The sequence below is a fragment of the Planococcus citri genome, chromosome 1, assembly GCF_950023065.1.
Source record: "Planococcus citri chromosome 1, ihPlaCitr1.1, whole genome shotgun sequence".
In the NCBI taxonomy this organism is placed as follows: domain Eukaryota; kingdom Metazoa; phylum Arthropoda; class Insecta; order Hemiptera; family Pseudococcidae; genus Planococcus; species Planococcus citri.
The window spans coordinates 30,707,656-30,726,043 of NC_088677.1; the positions used below are offsets into that span (position 1 = coordinate 30,707,656).

At 32.1% G+C, this 18,388-nt stretch overlaps 1 protein-coding gene across 3 annotated transcripts in view; it reads left to right on the plus strand.

Annotated features, from left to right (window-relative positions):
• The first annotated feature begins 5,167 nt into the window (after nucleotides 1-5,167).
• The window catches only part of Eip74EF (Ecdysone-induced protein E74), a 308,952-nt gene continuing 295,731 nt past the window's right edge, over nucleotides 5,168-18,388 (plus strand). For all 3 annotated transcript variants that reach the window (XM_065343708.1, XM_065343706.1, XM_065343711.1), the window contains exon 1: nucleotides 5,168-5,480. The gene's annotated coding sequence lies outside the window, so the exon portion shown is untranslated. The remainder of the gene's footprint in view (nucleotides 5,481-18,388) is intronic.

Below are 18,388 nucleotides of genomic sequence, written 5' to 3' on the forward strand. Positions count from 1 at the left end.
GAAATTTAAATCTTGAGGGTTTAAAATCATGATCTTTTCAAAAATCGCAGCTCTGTTCAAATCAGAAGCGGACATCTCAAGAGGTTGACTTGTTATAGGATAGATCAAAGGCATAAAATTACATACCTATAGGTACAGTTTAACCTTTATCAGCTAATAAGATACTTTTATTACTTATTAAGGTTTGGTCAAAATTATTAAAATCTATTTTAAAATAAAATTGAATGATAAGATCAAGTTATCGTTTGATAACCTTTTCATTCTGCACACTTTTTAAAAATTTGTCTGTGTTTGGTTCGTAATACTAATAAAATTAATTTGATGTACTTAATATGTATATGAAGTACTTCATGTCACTATGAATAAATCACGTGACTTAACTTTATCATTCAAGTACCTATACCTATATATGAAAAGTTCGCTTCTTAATATAAGAGAGGCTACTGAAGATACAAAATGCCTATTACTTATTTTAACTCTACCTACTTAATATAGGTAATATAGCATTCGTTTTATCTGTATTCGAGCTTATTATTATTATAAAACGCGAAATGATCTTTCTTCCAAATTTTTTAATTCCATATTATTTAAGTATATAGCAGATCCAAGTTGGGCGCTGGATAATAAGTAACTTATCTTTTTACGAATCAGTCCAGAAGTTAGCTCGAAACAATGAAAAGTTTTAATTTTTTCATTTCCTCGTTATTGTGTGGACGCGATAATTTTAACTAACTGTTTATTATCTATGGGTTTTATTAGTTTAAGAAAGCTAAATCCTTCATTGTTTATCCACACCGTAAAGCGGGAAAGTGAACGCTATACGATCTTATTATATAATTTAGAAAATTCCAAACCTATTCCCATCAAGGCATCAATGAATGAAAGGAATAACCGTATACCTACAGTAAAATCTTCTATGTTGTATTCTACCGCCACCGCGAATACGTCAAGTTTTTTTTTCTTTTTTTGAAATTTCAATGTATTTGCGCTCGAACGAAAATGAAAAATGAATCATTTAAATGAGGGAATTTTTTTACTTTTTATTTTTATTGTAGGTATTCTCGTACGTTTATATACGTTTGAATACAAAATGCCAAATCGTGGTTCACGTTCGTTCGGTGCGGAACGAAGGTGAATGACTTCTTTTCGTCTTCGCATCTTTTCCGCCACTTCTCCTTTCCTCTTGCGTTGTGCGAACGTCATCGACGATAATTTTTCATTTTCACCCACTTACGCTATTATTTGACCGACTATTTCGCATCCCTTGTGGCCGGTCTTTGGAGAATTCGAGAAATATTGGTTTATTTTACGTGTTTATAACCAACCGTGTCTTTTTTACTCGTAGTTTCGATTTCGAGAGACGTTGCAATTAAATGGAGATGAGGTATTATGTCGTGTACCTATCTTGTTTACGTGTGAATGCGTGTAATTTGTGCGGTATTGGTGGAAGAAAAAGTAGAATTTTGAGTGAGTATCTGATTTAAATTTGGAAGGGGTTGGAATACATTTGGTCTATGTGCAAAATTGTGTGTATATAGTGGTTCCTGCAGGTTATAAGAAAAAAATCTTCCATCTTGAAATGTTGTATTTTTTGGGAATTTTTGGTTTGGTACCGCCCTCGTTGGGGCTTGTTTTGCGTTTTGAGATGAAATGTTCGTCAAAAATGAAATCAGTACCCACAAAAGCCCTCGTTGCCAAATTTTTATTTTTTCAGCTCGAAGTTAAATTAAATTGAGCCCAAAATAAATTTAATAAAATGCAATTTTTTGAAGTAGGTACTCGTAAAAATAGCGAACCAAATTATGTTAGTTTGAATTGATAAAATTAAATTAAAATTTCATCGAATTGATTCAAATAAATTATTGTAAATTTTTTAATAAATTAGATTGAAATAATTTTGAAGTGGATTAAATTATTTTTTATTTAATAATTCAACTTTTAAAATCCAAATCAAATCAATTGAAAATGACTTGAATGGATCAATTGAAATAATTTAAATGAAATTAAAAATTATATAAATTTGAATTATTTTTATTTCCTTTATTAAAATTAATTTAATTTAATTCATATCACGCAAATTTGAATTTTTGAAATTTACTTCCAGTTGACAATTTGACTTGAAATTTATTTCAAAATAACTTTGATTGAATTACACATTTAAATCAAATTGAAATTGAAATTGTATTAGAATAAATTAATTAATTTACTTATATTACTTGCATTAAATTGATTTAAAATAATGTCTATTAAAAATTACACTTTCAAAATAATTTTTTGAAATTGAATCAATCCAAGTTTTATTTTAATTTCATCTGAAATATTTTGACTTGGTTATTCCGTGTAGTTTCATTTCAATTTTCAATTGAATTTTAATCACTTCTATTTTCATTTTGAATAAAACAATGCCAATTAATTTGAAAAAAATAGTTTTTCAAATTTGATATTAATTATGTATTTCTTTTTAAATTGTTGTGATTCAAATCAATGTTAATTTCATTCACACAAACCGCGATCATCTTCAAAGTGTTTGCAAAAAACTGAAAAAAATTTAAAATTTGTGTTATTATTGATTTCTTTTAATGGAGTTTTGATTTCGATCTTTTTTACATTTTAATAAAATTTAGATGGATCTACGCATAGGTATGGTGATGTTTTCTGCAAATTTTCCCAAAATTTCAAATTGGACAAAAAATAGGGCGACCACTGCGACCAGGCTGAATTCTTTTGTTCAAAATCACTCGCTGGAAGTGAAGAAAAAGTATCATTACGTAACTCCCCCCGCCCCCGGGCCCTTGTCGCTCCTTCTCATTTCCCAAAAACTTAAAAAAATAGTAGTTATACGCCGAAAATGTATCGTTTTTCGAAAAACAAAATTGCCAGAAAAAATTGGATTATAAAAATTTTAGAATGGAATTCCTAAGATTTTTTCGCCATACTTTTTTAAAAAACGCATTGGAAAAAGAACTATTTTATATTCAAGGTGTCTAACAGGTCCTACTAGTCCTTTTAGCTCTACTAAAGTCCTGCTTTTCCACAATTTTATTCAAAAGTCCTACTTTTTTGAATAAGACTTTTTCAAATTTTCAATTCCCCCCTTTTTTCTGGAATTTTGAACAAATTTTGTAGAAAAGGGCTCATTTGTCGACTTTTTTAGATTTTGATTTATACATTTTTGAGAGATCTTGCCCTGGCTTCGCTCATACCCGTTTGCTTTACTTTTTCAATTTTGAATTTTCTTTTAAAAAATTAATTACCTATTCGAATTTCAAAATTTAACAAAATGATAAACTTTTTATTAGTAACTTATTACTCAAAAAACATTGTTTTTTTATACCTCTCAAAATACCGATTCTCGAGAGCTTTTGCCCTCGCTTCGCTCGGCTCCGTTTGCTTTTCTTTTTTAATTTGGGGTTTTTCAACAAAAAAATATCATTCGAATTTTATTGTTTTTATTCCTCCTGGAATGTGTACTAATTTTCGAGAGCTTTTGCCCTCGAAAAAACTATTCGAATTTCAAAATCTTTTAGAAAATAATGATATGAAATATTTTCAACCGAAATTGAAGAATCCGAGTTTTTGATTTTAAGCGAACATGATGTGATATTTACAATTTTAAAAATTGATGGGGAGAAAATGAAACGAAAAATTAAAGTGAAACGTTACCTATATTTTTGGCGTCTACTTTTTAAATAAAATCATAAGGCGTTTGAAAACATCAGAAAAGCAAATATTTTTTTTTGCAAAAACTTGAATGTAAATATTGACGTCCCCCTCCCCGCCCACCTCAAAAAATTCCATAAGTGCTCGAGAAATGACCTGCTGAAAGTTCTGCTAAAAGTCCTTCTCAAGTCCTACTTTTTCATTTTGAAATTTATAGCCTGAAATTTCTGAGTGAAGTGAGGGCTAAATTTTGAAAAAAATGTATTTTCAAGTATCCAATAAGTAGCATTTTTTAGATTCTTAAGTAATTTTTAAGAATTCAACATTTTAATTTTGAGATCCAAAAAAATACCAAATTGAATGAAATTTTGATGTTTTTTGAAAAAATCAGCATTTCTCTGCGTCGGTAATAATTTTAATTTTGATAAGTTTTCAAAGGGTTCCAAGAAATTTGAATCCAGCAGACAACTGGTCATTGGAAAATTGTTATTCAGTGACTAAAATTTTTCGTTACTTATTTTCACCACTGAATTGAAATTTCAAGTAGGTATTACGATTACATTTATCGTCTCTGGAGTTGAGATCCTAGAAGACCTAAAACTGGAGTATTTTGAGGTTTCCGTGAATTTGGGGCCTCTAGACTCCATGCTCTTCAAAAAAATATCCATTTGTTACACTTTCAGAATGAGAAATTATATTTCTAGTCTCGGGAGGCTGGGATCCTAAATCTTGGGAACCAGGGCTCCAAAATGCTGGTGTATTCTGTAGCCCCATAAATTTTGACCACTTCCCCCAGGCTCCTTCCATGCTCTTCAAAAATTAGGTATATTTTTTTGATAAAATTCAAAATTATATTTCTGTCTTTGGAGGCTGGGGTCTTGACCCTCAAGAATTCAACTGAGGCTCCAAAAAAATTGGGGAGAGGGGTGTTATTCTGTGGTCTTCGTGAATTTGAACACCACCCCCCCCCCCATCGCCCCAGGACCTTCTTTCCAGAGGCTCCCATGCTATTCAAAAATAATTATTTGTTAACATTCAAAATTACATTTCTGTCTTGGGTTGGGAGGCTGGGATCCTAAACCTCGAGAACTCAGCTGAGGCTCCCAAAAATTGGGAAGGGGGTGTTATTCTACGCCCCCCCCCAAATTCCCAGGACCCATTTTCTTCAAAAAATATTAATTTTTAATTGTGTAAGAGTGTTTCTATATAATTTAATTTAAAAATTACCAATATTGAGAATATGAGAAGAAATACCAAATTTGCTGGCTAGGGGTCCAAAATCTCAGGAGAGGGGCCCAAAAATGATTTTGTAATCAAAATTCCCCGGATCATTGAAAAACAACTCGCAAGGCTTGTTGCATAGGCACAAACTCGATCCGGCGTGCGATTTACCACTCGTTTCTCTGCGAATTGAAATGTAAGTCCGTTACTCGGTAATTCCCGGTATATTTCGCCGGCCACGAATGTCGACTTCTTTCCTCTACCAAGTCGCCTGCCGATGATAATAATTTTCAGTCTGTACAATTTGCAGTGTTATTTTACTTTACTGGGTGCGCGTGTTGTTTGTTTACGTATATTTTGTTGTGTACGGCGCAGTTTAACGAACTCCGGGTTAAAAAACTTTTTCAAAACGATATCTAATATTTCGCGATTTTATAGCTTCTAAAAAATTTTCTTGGTGATCAATTTTTTTCGGAGTGATCGTGTAATTTTGGTGATTGTGTGTTAAGTGATATTCAAGTGCTTGACTGGATTATCTACCTTATCTTAAGGATTTTTTTGGCAACTTTGGTTACCCCAAGGAGAGACGTTGGATACCGGTGAGTTTTTTGATAACGTTTTCACGCTGTTTCCGTGATTTTTTTAGTCACCAGTGGTTATGTGAAGTTGATTTGTTTTCAATCGAGGTTTTTTTTTGATCGAATTTGGGGTGATTTTTTGATTTTTGGATCATTTTGGGGATCCGAAAAAAATGCCAAAATGGATCATAGTTTTGTCTTGTTGATCAATTTTTTCGGAGTGATTGTGTGCTTATTCCCAGTATTTGTGGTGATTGTATGTTGAGTGAATTTCAACTGTTTGATTGGATTTTCTACTCATTTTGAGGTTTCTTTTGGCAGCTTTGATTACATTGAGGATGTTTTTGACAGCTTTGATTGCCCCCAAAGAAAGACATGGGTGCCGGTGGTTTTTTAAAAAAATGTTATACCTCGCATTTGATTTTTTTATCCATCGATTTAAATGGTTTGGGATGAAGTTGATCGTTTTGGAATCGTGTTTTTAGATTTTTGGACCATTTTTGGGGATTCAATCCTATGGAAATTGTAAAATAGGATCATTATGTGTTGATCATTTCTCATTTTCAAATTATTTATCACTTTATCAGACACCAAAAAAATTTTGCAATATCATTCAAATTTACTTACATAAGTTGAATGTTGACTTAATGATTGTGTGGTCCCCAAAAATTATAATTTTTTGAAAAATTTTCGTCTCCCAGTCGAAGATTTGACGTTGATGAATTTTTTATGGATATTCTATGAGAAAATTCAAATGACTTTCCAATTTTTTTAAACGAATTAATGTTTGTTCTCAAATTTTTTTTTCAAAGTGCTGGCACAAAAAAGTGAAACTCGCTGTTTGATGTGACATAGTTTCAAAAAATTTAAATACTTGTGAATTTTTTCGATCATTTAGCATAATTTTCTTCAGATTCTTCTTGAAAACTCGTGTCTCCGGTTGAAAAATTTGCCAGTACCCTTCAATGTAAGTATTATTCCAAACACTCAAATTCGTTGACCAAGATTTTGACCCAAGTATGGATCTTTCGTAACTATTTCAATTTTGATGAACTGTTTTTTGAAATTCCAACAAACTAGTGAGTTAAGAAAAATTATTGAAATGAGCTTCTCAACTTCCTAATCCATCGAGTCAGTTGGAAAAAAGTTGAAATATTTTTCAGTGTAATGATCAAATCACTACCTCCTAGCTCCTTGTTATTTTCGTGTGAACTAACTAAATGTTAATTTCGTTATCAATGTTATCATAATCCAGATTCTTGAGCATTTTGTGTATTTAATTTTATAAAAAAAAATGTGTACATACATTTTATAGGTACCTACTTAGTTGAAAATTCGAGACAACTTTCACTACTTCTACGAGTTGAATCTTATGTACTAGGCTACAATGTTTTCATGAATTGCCAGACAATTTTTTGTGTGTTGATTGAATTATTACTTTCTTGTTAGCTCTCAAGCCCTGCACCTGTATCTTGGTATCAAAATTTCAACTATTTTATTCAATTTGCCTAATTTTTTTGAGAATTTGAGTCAGATCTAGATCTTTAGGCATTTGTACAATGGGTCTAACAGAAGCACTGCATATAACATATTTATATGGTTCCGGAAAATAATCTATGGATAGGGAAGGAAAATCTATGGTAAAGGATAAACATTGGCAGTATTCTAAAAAATGATCAAGTATCGAAAATTTATTCACTCGAGTTCAAATATATCAATATTATTTTATCATTCTTCGATGGTAATCGAAAAAATTAATCACGTGGATAGCATTGAAATTACTACGAGTAGATAGTGTTCATTGTAAAATTGGTCAATTTTTTAAAAAAAAGTTAACTTAGTGCATTTTTGAAAACCAACTCTTTCTACAACTTCATAAATGTGTGAAATTTTTTCCATACTTTGAAAAAAAAAATGAGTGAAGAAAAATAAAAATAAAATGTGAGGCAATTTGTTTGAAATTTTATCATCAATATGATAATTTTCTGATACTAATTTGAGAATTTCGACAGAAACAATGTTGATTGCGAGAAAAATGTTTCGAAATTTCTGTCTAACCAGCTTTTTTCTTACACTAAATGTCATTTATTTGTAAAGCATTATTGTACATTTTTCTCTATATTATTTTCTTCTCGAGGGTCCTTAACCTCTGATGCTCACACGAGGTGGGTCACGTGTTCAAGTGCTCAAATTCCTCTGCTGTCTTTTTCTATGCATTCATTTGGGTTGTTGGAGATACAGCAGGAGAAAAATTGAAGATATTGTTTGCTTCAAATGAAAAATTTCTTCCTCGTGCTATTCATTTCTCATTTTCGAGTAATTGGTTTTTTTTTGGTACCTACTGAATTTATATAGTGTCTGAGGTCAGTCCCAAATACCGTCCTTGAACATATTTTCTTGGAACCCTGATTTGAGGATTTTAATCATACTACTCAGACTTGTACCTACATTTCATGTTTATTTATCTCCAAAGTGATAACTTTTCTTTATTGTGCCCCTATTTCATTTTCAAATGCAATACTATTTTCATGCGTATTTCTCATTATTTTCATAAGAAATGTTTCAAGTTCAAAGTGTATCTTTCACGTTACAAATATTTTACATGTAGATATTAATCATTCATTCGGTGAAGTCTAAAGATTTTTTCACCCTGAACTCTATAATAGATCATGGAACTCTGGTATGAAATTCCAACATCTCCACCTAACTACTTGTGCTATGAGTCAAATCTTAATAATGTAGGAGTAAGTAATTTCTAATACAATGTCTCTTCGTATAGGCTACATACATGTATCTAGTCTGATAAAATTCTCAACATTGAATCTTGATAAAAGTCAAAAGTTTCAAAATCAGCGTTTTTTTATCACCGCGGCCCGACCATTTCAAAGCTATCAACGCACCAGGAATTCAGTTAATTTGTTTAACAGATCATCCGCTTCGCTAACTAGATATATTAATTTTCTCCCATATTAACATAATGCCGTTTAATTTTTCGCAAGGTCTGGTTGTAACCATTTCTATGACGAGTAAATTGAAATATTATTAAGAAGTACCGTCGACTATTAAAAAATTAAAAAATTAACGCGGTTTGGTTATTGGCGAAAAACCTAGATTGATTTTTCCATCATCGGTGGCTTTGTTTGCTCTTGCAGTTGACCTAGTTTTTGGTTCTTTTTTTTTTTAGTAAATTTTGAATGTCGCTATGGGATGATCAACGACCAACGACCTCTTGATGTATTTGAACGTTGATATTAAATTGCCTAATTTCAATTTATCAACCGCATTTAAAATTGTCGCGTACTTCCGCTGGTGGCTCTGGCTGGTGTATTAGAAGCTTTTTCATTTCAACGTTTGAATCGAGTGTATCTGTATCTGTATTGCTGCGATGGTGTTGGTGTAATGGAAGGTTAAAGACTCGGATTTGGTTATAAGATTAAATTTAGGTCATGTAAAAAGTGAAGCTTTTTAAAAGTTTGATCGCTTATGGTAGTATTCGTCTTTAATGAAAAGTGAGATTAAACAAGTTTTTCAAATGATGTAGAATACTTGGAATAATTATACAACTTTGTCGGACTGACTTGCTCGGGGTGGATAGTGTGACTTTTAATTTATGCTATGTCAAATAAACGAAGAAAGTTTTTTTTTTTCTCTCGATGCTGAGTATACAGGATAAGTCTCAAATTGTGAACTTGTGATCGAGATAAGCTTAAGATAGTGGGAAAATTTTAAGTGTGTTTGATAGGAACGACTTGATATTTTTTTCATTTTAAAATCTTTTTGTGAAAAATTGAAGAAAGTGGAAATTTTCAATACGGATTGGAACAAATTTTCCAAGTGAGATGAACTCTGAAAATTTATATTTTTTCTGCCAAGTTCACTCGTCGAAATTATTTAATCAACTCTGAATCTTTTTAAAATCTGATTTTTTTCTGACAATTTGATTGGAAATCATGATCCAAGAATTTGGAAAGTCATCGACAAAAAAATATGAATAATCTCAAAAACGATTCTAAATGAGAAAGATTAGAAAGATGAGGTCGAGAAAGAGACACACATTACATCAGCAATGCTCGATGATGGAATAATAAAAAAATTCCCAAGTCAGTCCACCCTACCCCTCCCCATCACCCATCGAATTCGATATCAATCATCACTCCATTTACGTATACCTTAGCACTGTATAAATACGTGCAAAAAAATCCTCACACACACCATCTCTCGGATTACATTCTATTGCGAATCGTGCTAATACAGAAAAAACCAGTTACGTTAATTGAAAATATCCCGGAAAAGATAGTCTCACTGTGAAACATTGTACTTGAATACAAATACATACAAACATTCGCGGTTACTACTGGTTATTTCAAAGTCATCTAGTTTAAGTTGCATTGACAATGAGACAGGACATTTCAGTTGCGTGGGCCGATTTTAGTTGCTGAGGCTCACCTGCCCATGACCTATTTCTCTTGGCAACAACCTTCTTACCACCCCCTCGCTTTTACATCCACCGTACTGTTGCTAACTTGACCTTACGCACACTTCTCTCTCAGGCTAGATTACCTTCCTTAAGCATTATGGTGGTATAACATATTCGCCAAGTACTACTCCTGCCTCTGTAATGCGCTGTGTACTGCTAAAAAAAAAAAATAAATAAAATACATACTCTCATTGACGGATATGCGACGAGAATGGTATTGATAGATTGCGGCTCGACGTGTACGACGTCCATATTGTGTAGCCTATGGTTTGTGCTTCGTACGGTACATTTGACAAGTGTTGGAACTAAGTTGGAACCTTGATTTGTCAAATTTAGTATTCTTACTGTATGGAAAGCTACAGGTATATGGCTTATGGCTGTTTTAATGGAGGTGGTGATGGGCAAAGTAATGGTTGCGTTGAGGGTTAGTGTTTGTTCAGCAGTGTTGGCTAGAGCTGAGATGCTGAGGATGTAGTTAAGCAGGCCTTTGGCTAAAAGTTTCGCTCATTAGGAAGTTGCAAGGTTTAATTTTTCAATTTCAAATTTTGGGTTGAGAGTTGAAAATGAATTCAAACTGCTTAAAAATATTTTGAAGATCAAAATTTTTTACTCTTAACAACAGCTGATGAACAATTTTAGGAAATCTCACTTTTCAAAATCATTAAAAAAGTGGACATGTTCATTTTATGAAATTCTGTGGATAGTTGGACATTCTGTGACGTTGAGAAACGGCGATGTTTTTTCTAAATACTATTTGCTAATTTCTTTAAGACGATTTCACAGCGTTAAGCCTAGATACGGATAAAAAAGTCAATCGAAATAAGAGAGCTGTAGAATAGAATGCTCTCCATAACATAAAATTAGTAGGTATCTGGTATCCGCAATAGATGTGGTATTTTTTTGAGCGTTGGGGACAATTCGAATCAAAAATGTGATTTGATTCAGGATTCGAATCATTTTTTTTCAGACGTGATTCATGATTTATGATTTGAATCGTTTTTTTTATAATTCATAATGATTTACATTTATAAGCTATAAATAGGCCTGATCAATTTTTGGAGGCCCAAAATTGATCTATTTTTGTCGTCTCAAAATTGGTTAATGTTTTGATCCTCAAGATAGATCAGCTTTTTTATGCTCAAAATGGATCAATTTTTTGATCCTCAAAATGAATTAATTTTTGAAGCTAAAAAGTCAAAATAGATCAATTTTTTGATCCTTAAAATAGATCAATTTTTTGATGCTCAAAATAGATCAATTTTTTGATGCTCAAAATAAATCAATTCTTTGATCCTCAAAATGAATCAATTTTTGAAGCACAAAAGTCAAAATAGATCAAATTTTTGATGCTAAAAATAGATCAATCTTTGATGTTCAAAAGTTAAAATAGATCATTTTTTACGCTTAAAATAGATCAACTTTTTGATCCTCAAGATAGATCAGATTTTTTATGCTCAAAGTAGATCAATTTTTTGATCCTCAACAGATCAACATTCTATCCTTAAAATAGATCAATTTTTGATGATCAAAATAGATTAATTTTTTGATCCTCAAAATAGATCAATTTTTTGATGTTTAAAATAGATCAATTTCTTTGATCCTCAAAATGAATTAATTTTTGATGCTCAAAAGTCAAAACAGATTAATGTTTTGATCCTCAAAATAGATCAATTTTTAATGCTCCAAATAGATCAATTTTGTTGATGCTCAAAATAGAATAATTTTTCGATACTCAAAAGTCGAAATAGATCAATGTTTTGATACTCAAAATAAATTAACTTTTTGATGCTCAAAAGTCAAAATAGATCAGTTTTTGATCCTCAAAATAGATCAATTTTTGATCCTCAAAATGGATCAATTTTTTATCTTTAAGATAGATCAATTTTTGATGCTCAAAATAGATAAATTTTTGATGCTCAAAATAGATCAATTTATTAATGCTCAAAATAAATCAATTTTTTGATCCTTAATATTTGTGTAAAATTGTAGATCAATTTTTTTGTACTCAGAGTTGATAAACTTTTCCGCTAATTGATCACTTTTTGGTCCTTACAATTGGTCAATTTCTCGATCACTTCATTAGACGGACATAACTTTCGATTTCGGATTTAATCAATGTTTCAAGCAATGTTGCCAAGTTCACCTCAATTTTGCCAAGTATCATCAACTATTGTCGATTTTCAGATCATTTCGTACCCTTTTTACACTTTTTATGATATTTCATGTAATTTTTACCAAGTGATATTCAATCAATTTTTTTTTTTTTGATACTGTTATACAATCTACGCAATTTTTACAAAATTTTACTCAAATTCTGAAATATTTTATCATTGTTTGGTAATTTTCAATTGTTTTTGTCGTTTAGCAAGTTTTAACGTCGCTTGTGCAATTTTTTTTGATAAATTTGTCAAAATTTCATCACTTTTTTAGTAAGTTTTGGGAATTTATAATATGCCAATTTTACGAATTTTGTGCAATATTTCTCGTATTTATTTTTGCAACATTTCATTGAAGTTTGATAATTCGTGATCAATTTTATCGTGATTTCCTCCCATTTTTTTGATTTTTGGGAATTTTTGGGATGTTTTGCTCAGATTTCAAGTTTACTACCACAGGATAATTATTTTAACTTTTTGAGCAATTTTCAAATTTTCGCTTAATTGTGCTGACTTTTTATCAATTGATGGTAAGTTTCAATAATTGAGAAGTCAGATTGACAACTTTTATAATTTCTGCAATTTTTAATTTTTTTTTGCCATTTTGAAAATACAGATTAAAATGAATTTTAAATAATAGGGGTCACTTTTGCACAATGTTATCCTTTTTTTCGTTCGAATTCTATAATTTCATATTTTGTTCAATTACAAATTTGAGCGTTTATTCGACAATGAGATAAAGTCTTCATCTTCCTCGATCAGACAGGTGGATAAATAAAGAGAAATGAAAATTAAAAAGGTCAAATATTTCACTTTTTTTACACCCAGTTCACGAACTGATCATCCGTCAGGCTCACACGATTTAAAAAAAATTTGTCACGGAATATAGCTCACCCTCGGAGCTTACCTATGGAAAAACGCCTCTCAAATTTTATCTTCTCAAAGGCTCTTCATTTCAGTTTTACTTCGTCTTTTGTATAATTTTATTTTTCGGAATTGAAAACAATTGATTTCATATTTTTACGAATGCACCATCGTTATATCTTCACATACGCAATCGTTATCAGCAAACGGGACGAACATTATTGCAAGCGCGGGTATGTACGCTGCTGATAAGAGGAGACATATACTCGTACAGACCGGAGAGAGAAACTGAAGGAAAAAGAGAAGTAAAAAAAAAAAATGTTAAACGAATCGTACACTGTGAAAAGTACACCGTATACTTTCGGCTGGTGACCAGTTCTTATGCCGAAGTCAATGACCTTTTGCTAATGATAATTTATACTTATGCTCTTAAGTATTTTCCTCTTTCACCTTCCTATCTGTGGTTTGCGTTTCGATAATATACACGGTGTGGTATGGAAAAAGAGCACATATACTTACACCATGGCTATATGGTGTGCCAAACACACCGCTGCTACCGTTCTCTATATTTGAGTTTGGCCTGTTATCAAAGCTAACAACGATCTGTGTCATATTCTGTCGTAAAAAAAATACATATATTCGGAGGAGGAAAGTAAAATGTGGATACAATGTATTCCTATATATCCACTCGTATTGGCCACTTGACACGTTTTGTCAAATTGATAAAATCGAAAATTCGCGAGTTAATTTACAATTTTCGAGTTAGGTACGCAGAACTTTCGCATCGAATGAGGTTTGAGGTGTGTTACTTTGTTTGCCAATGACGTAATACGGAAACGATTCGATTTTCAATTTGGATAAATAATTCCCCGCGATTAAATTCGTTTGATTTTCGCGCTCTTTTTTTTTAAGCTTTATGTGTGTTTATCGATGAAAGTGCTCTTGGTTGTTGATTCGTTACTATGTCTGTCGAGTTGAGCCTTTTACCGACTTTGCCGTGAAACGGAAAAGTAAGGTATTGTATTTGTCATGATGGTTGAGGATTTGGGTGGGGGTGGGTTTTCTTGACGTTTTGGAGTGTGCTGATCACGATAAGACGTATGGCCCAAAACGAGAGAAGTTTATATATATATAGATACACATGAAAAGTGGTATTACGCAGCCCATACTAGATAAACCTCAGACTTTTTGCGGCCCATCAGGACTTTTTGCAGCCCAGTACCGGGCTGCAAAAAGTCTGTTCTGTTTTCGATCGCTACAGACATTCAAAACAAGCCAACGCAGTGTGTACATAAGGCAAAACATCATTAAAGACCTGCATTATCCGATTTTATCAACTTGGCGTTACATACACGAGCGAATCGAGCTCCTCACCTCTCTGTAAGTCAATGAAAACATTTTTTTGGTGGCGGAAAAAGTCTGGGGAATATCTAAAAAACATACACTTGAGTGGGGAGCTCTCCTCAAAAATCGAAAATCGAATTACAAGCCTAAATGTAAGTCTTTTTCCAACCTGGTGGAGTATATACCTTCTTCTCATGGCCCAGCAGTAAGCTGCTGTGAGAACACGTGGAAAAATTCAAGCGCGCCCCTGCTAGTGCCAACACAAATCGGTCCGCAAAAAGTCAGTGAAATATCATGGGCTGCGTAATGTATGGGGGAAATCTATATATATATATATAGGTATATATATCAATTTATGTATAAATTTGTGTCACGCTGAACTCAAAAGCTCCGAACTTTAAGTCGAAACTGATTATGGCAAAATATTGCTTTGATACTGAACTAGAGAGATTTTTAATTTGGTCGAAATCGGTTCAGCCGTTTACGAGATATGAACGTTTAAGTGTGTTTCAACGTTATGGATAAGCAGAAATTTGTGTAAACCCTTATATCTCGCAAACGGCTCACCCCCAACAAACAGATGTTGTGGTTAGGGTGTGTAGGTTGCAGATTGGTGCGCCGGAGGTCGGGTGTTCGAATCCCGCGCGAGTCAAGAGGAGAAAATTTTTTGTTGATTTTTTTGTTAATTTTTTGTTAATTTTATCCGTCCAAAATTTTTTTGCCATAAAAAATCAAAATTTTTCAAAAATTTCTAGTGTAATTTTTGTTTTAACAAAAAACATCAAGTTTTTGGTAAATAATAGCCAGTAAATTTTGATAATTTTTTTTCTTGGTGAATTAATAGTAATTTTTAGTAAATAAAATGATTAGTTATTTTTGGTGAATTACTCGTAATTAAAGTTGGTCGAAAATTTTGGTAAATTGCTTGGGTAATTTTTGGTAAATTGGTAAAAACCTTTGGCAGTAAATTACTGGGTTAATTAAAATTCGGTAAAAAATTGGTAAATTAGTGAGGAAATGTCTGGTAAATTACTGAGGGGAATGTTGGTAAATTGCTAAGGTAATTTTTGGTAAAATGGAAACAGTCGGTAAAATTGGTAAATTGGTGGGTAATGTCTGGTAAATTACTGAGGTAAATGTTAGTAAATTGCTGGGGTAATTTTTGGTAAATTCGTGAATTTTGGTAAATTGGTAAATGTTGGTAAATTGTTAAATTTTGGTAAATTGTTAAATTTTGGTAAATTGATAAAGTTTGGTAAATCGGTAAACTTTGGTAAATCAGTAAATTTGGGTAAATTGGTAAATTGGTAAATTTTGGTAAATTGGTAAATTTTGGTAAATTGGTAAATTTTGGTAAATTGATAAATTTCGGTAAATAGCTAAATTTTGGTAAATTGGTAAATTTTGGTAAATTGGTAAATTTCGGTAAATCCGTAAATTTTAGGTAAATTTGTTTATTTTCCTGTATAACAGAGCAAAGTCGGTTAATCTTGCCTACTGCGCAAGATGTTTTTTTTTTTGTAGCTGATTCGAAAAATCGAATCGTTCTTTGACAATATTTCAATTTTTGAGATCTGTACTTCTGCCAGGTAGATCCCCCTCCCCCCCAAAAAATGTTTGACTCGTACCCTAAAATTAGTAGATATAGAGTAGCCAGGCCATCGAGGAGGGGTTTCCAAACAGATCGTTCACCTGAATTGAGGAAATTTCCTATCCCTCAATATCAAATTTACGCTACTCGACGATAAAACTGCTCCGTTCGTCGAAATGTTTTCAAAATACTCGATCGAAAAATGGCAACCAGTTTCAATAAATTGACAATAACGATACGTATACACGACACTCCCAAATGGATTGTTGACTTCTTGACATAAAAATACAACATTGAAAAAAAAAATAAGATGATAAATTACACTCTGTACCGCGTACAATGTCACTTGTTCCATTTACGTTCGCAACTTGTTACGAAGTGTATAAGTACAAGGAGGAAAAAAAAAAGTCAACCGTGGCAGACAGCGCAGATTGTATTCACTGTATTCAAGCCTTAAAGTCGAGTTGCTAATCATTGCACTATCTTGAGAGAGTATAGCCAGAGTCGAGAGAATATTTTGTGCGTAAAAGGCTTCTTTTTTTTCCATTCACAAACGTCGTCGTCGGAATGTGTAGGTACGATTATTTATTCAATTTTAGCAGGCTATAAGGTATAATGTTGGGATACGTAATCTCACCTTATATCTTAAACGCATTTGCCATTCTTATTTACATTAATTTCACGCAACAAGGATACTGAATAGTTTGTTAGATTTACATATCAAAGCAATACACAAACGTACACAGAGTTCATTTCGATTCGACTCGACCGAACCAACTAGTAGAATAATTTTTTCATTAAATGTCAATGTTGGAAATAAGTCATAAATCTGGTTCGAGAATACGTATACCTATACCTACGACTTGTCTGTCACATTTTACTTTTGATGGGTGAGCTTTGATGGAGATGACTTCTTATACCATTGTCTTATATTCTTAAATTGATTTAATTCGTGTATTTGAGTAATAAATATTTCTGAGAGTGATTCGTACCCCTTTCGAGTTTTTGATTAGTATATTGGGTTGGAAAAAGGAGCAAGATTTCCATTTTTCTGTGGTAGTCTTTTTCATCGTCATCATAACCACGATTAAGTAAGGACGTATAAGAGGATTATCAAGTCTACTACTTATTACTTTAAAGTTACAATTTGCTTTTTAAGTATGAATATACAATGCACGTATTTTCAAAAAAATCTTTCATTTTATTAAAAAAAAAAAAGGTTGCTAAAGACTTGAATAATTGATGAGATGGTAAACTTTTAAAGTACATATTTTGAAATAAAAAATTCCACGAATGCCAATTTACTATAGTTTTAAACTAAGCAGACTTGTATTTTGGGGGGGAGGGGGGCGAACAGAATTTTAGGAAGAGTAAATCGATCAGGTCCAGATGCAGTCTGATGTGAAGAAAGGGAATTTTTTTTTGATTGAAAAGTGTTTCCATTAAAAAAATTTTTTTTTGAGTTGAATGAAAATTCAAGATTTTTGAATAAAAATTTAATTTTGATTGAAAGGTGGAAAATATTTTGATTTTTTCAAAGCATATTTTCATTATGAAAAAAAAAATGCTACAAACTTATCTATTCAAATTTTAAACATTAAAATGAATTGAAAATGCTAAAAACATCCACAAAAACACTTTCAAAATAAGTAAATAGATGAAAAATAATAATTCATCATAATTTTAAAAAATATCATCAACGATTCAACTTCTTAAAAAACATAAAGCAAAAAGTATAAAAATTACCAAAAAATATACACTAACTAAAACGATCATGTTAAAATATCTGATGAATTTGAATCCCCTCAACTTTTCACATACCTAAAAAAAAGTCCTAATACCTCGATCTTTTTATTTGTGATCTTCTTAATTTCGAATGGTCTTTTTTCCTCCTCTTTCTGCGGCAGTGATGACTTCACATTATTCAATAATTCATTCGCCGACTTGTCTGACTCAGTGTCAGTTCAACGTTCAGTCAAAGTCAAAAAGGGGTTCGAAGGCCTTTATTAAACTAAATCATTGGAGGGTACACAGACAAACATAATGTCCTAAGTGGTGAAACACAAGTGCATAAAAATCATAGTAGGTACTAATATTTCCAGGTCATGTTCATCATTTCAAGTTGAGCTGCTGTGGTAGGTACTTCTATGTATCTTGAGTTACATAATATTATGTTTGCCAATTCGACGGTAGCACGAGTTAGTCATATTCAGAATCGCCCTGGCAGTGACATTGCTCGTATCCTCGGGTGCTCCAAGGCTCTAGCGCTGGCCACTTCTTTATAATAGTACACCATGCTCCAATAATCCATTATCTTGGAAGGTCAATGATGATTTTGGTGTAAGGGCAAGTAGATGAAAAATGACGAAAAATCTTGACTTTGAATCTGGCTTGTTTGTTAGTTATGTTTTTTTTTTTCAATTTCAGATAGTTATTGAAGGTGTTCTGTAGTCTGTACATTGAAGTGGATCACGGGAAAAAATGGAGGATTTTGACA